The sequence below is a fragment of the Malus sylvestris genome, chromosome 2 (genome assembly GCF_916048215.2).
Source record: "Malus sylvestris chromosome 2, drMalSylv7.2, whole genome shotgun sequence".
Classification (NCBI taxonomy): Eukaryota; Viridiplantae; Streptophyta; class Magnoliopsida; order Rosales; family Rosaceae; genus Malus; species Malus sylvestris.
In genome coordinates this window covers 21,652,305-21,654,641 of record NC_062261.1, presented here as the reverse complement: position 1 = coordinate 21,654,641, position 2,337 = coordinate 21,652,305, and the positions used below count along the sequence as shown (strand labels likewise).

The following is a 2,337-nucleotide window of genomic DNA, read 5'->3' as shown; positions in this document are numbered from 1 at the left end:
TATGCATGTATAGATTATAAGTAATTGAGAGAACTATATAGGATTGTTAAGGTGACGGCGGATCCCTAGCTTTTATTAATTAAATTCGTTTTTAATTTAAGTAGGCTATATAATCAATCATCTTAACTTTCTGCTTTACAATAATTAATTGAAAATTGGCTCGCTTCGATTTATTTAATAAACCCTGTGGAGAACGACCTTGCGAGATCCGTTTATACTACAATAACCTTGTCATTCTTGCAAGTATTATAGGAGATTTTTAGCCCATTTGTGTGTGTAGTAATTTCCCTATCAAGAAAATGGCGTAGTTGCCCAAGATTATTTAAAATAATTCGTTCTAATTAGATTTTCAATTAGTTGTTGTTGTTTATACATATAAAAAAATTAAAAAAAATTAAAAAAAAAATTAATTTTCGTTTTTATTTTATTTTTACATATTACAACAGTACATCGGTGTGGATTTCAACAATCTGTGCATGGTCAGTACATGATCAGCAGTGCATAAATTATTTCCAGCTGATCCAGAACCTGAGCAGATTTTAAGGAGACGCAGGGAGCAAAATTTGCAGTGGGTTCCTTCACTGCAATGGACTTTTCTGCAATTTTTTTTTTCTGGGGTTCTACACAGTACGAAAACAATGGCTTTTGTTATTCCAGAGGCTGGTCAACCTTTGGGGGATTCATTAACAACTCATGCCACAAACATACCAAGTTGCATTACTTATCTGGAAATGGAGAAAGGGTCTACATTCGAAATAAAGCAACATATGTTGAATATTCTACCTACATTTAATGGGTTTTCAACCGATGATCCTAACATGCACATTGTAGAATTTGTAATGGGATGTAAGAATATTTTAGTGAGAGGATTTTTAGCCGAATCTATTAAGTTCCATTTATTTCCATACACTTTGAAAGATCAAGCAAGGAGGTGGCTCCTAACACTTCCATCTGGAAGCATTAGTACTTGGGCCCATCTCAGTGAAATATTTTTAAGCAAGTATTATCCAACTTCTAAGACTCTTGACATGAGAACTCAAATTTTATCTTTTGCCCAAAAACCAAATGAAGAGTTTCATGAGACATGGGAACGTTTGAAAGAGTTGATTAGAAAATGTCCACAATCTGGTATTAACAGTAGAGATCAAATGCATATATTTTTCAAAGGGTTAAACATGACAACAAAAACTCTTGTCAACACTACATGCGAAGGTTCATACAAGGATAAAAATGCACAAGAGGCTTGATTATTATTAGAAAAATGGCAGCCTATACGCAGCAATGGGCAGTTGAGCAACCACAATCTAGGTCTATTTCGGAGATGTCTAATAGCTCTCCATATGTTACAGCACAAATTGCAAAAATGGAGAAAACACTTGATGCAAAATTTGACTTCTTGTTACAAAGAATTCTAAATTCGCAGGTTGCTGTAAAGCAGCCATTACAAGCTGTTTGTAGCATTTGCAACATGACAACCCATGATTTTGTTGAGTTGTCCACATAAAGATGTTTATCCGGAATTTACAGCGGAGCAAGTTAAAGCATTTAATAATTTTCAGCGTCCTTGATATGACTTGTATTCAAATTTCTACAACCCAGGTTGGAGAGATCATCCTAATTTAAAGTGGGATAGAGATCATCATGCAAAGCCACAATTTCAACAGCAGGTACAACAACCTACTGCACCTAAGGCAGCTTGGGAAATTGCAATTGAAAAATTGGCAAATACTATAAACATAAGATTTGAACAAACCAGTCAAGAAATCTAAAATATGCATGCAACAATGAAAAATATGGAAAACAAATTGGGCAGATTGCTTTGCAAGTTTTAGACAGAGCACCGGGTACATGTCCTAGTCAAACTGGACAAAATCCAAAGTGGGGTGCTGATTGTACAGCAGTTTGAATTTTACGTTGTAGGAAAAGTTATGACAACAGAGAGGAAAACTATGCGGGAAATTCGCAGGTAGTAGAACAACCCCACTCAAAATCTTTTAATTGATTTTGGTGCAAATATTAATTTAATGCCTTTTGCTATGTTTCAGAGACTAGGACAAGGAGAAATCAAGCATACATCAATTACTTTGCAACTAGCGGACCGTTCGGTTCCCTATCCTAGGGGAATTATTGAAGACCTTATTATCAAACTAGTTAATCTCTATCTTCCTGCAGATTTTGTGGTTCTGGACATGGTTGAAGATGTGCAAACACCAATTATTTTAGGGCGTCCCTTCATGGCCACTGCTCGAACATTATTTGATGTAAAGGCTGGAACACTTACACTTAGAGTTCGAGATCAATCCATTGTTTTTAGTTTATTTGAAGCTGCTAAAAAGC

At 35.3% G+C, this 2,337-nt stretch overlaps 1 non-coding gene across 1 annotated transcript; it reads right to left on the bottom strand.

Moving 5' to 3' along the window:
* Window positions 1–1,025: 1,025 nt before the first annotated feature.
* Window positions 1,026–1,130, bottom strand: LOC126614121 (small nucleolar RNA R71). The gene has a single exon (XR_007620285.1). It is a non-coding gene; the product is annotated as a small nucleolar RNA R71 (small nucleolar RNA).
* Between the last annotated feature and the right edge of the window lie 1,207 nt (window positions 1,131–2,337).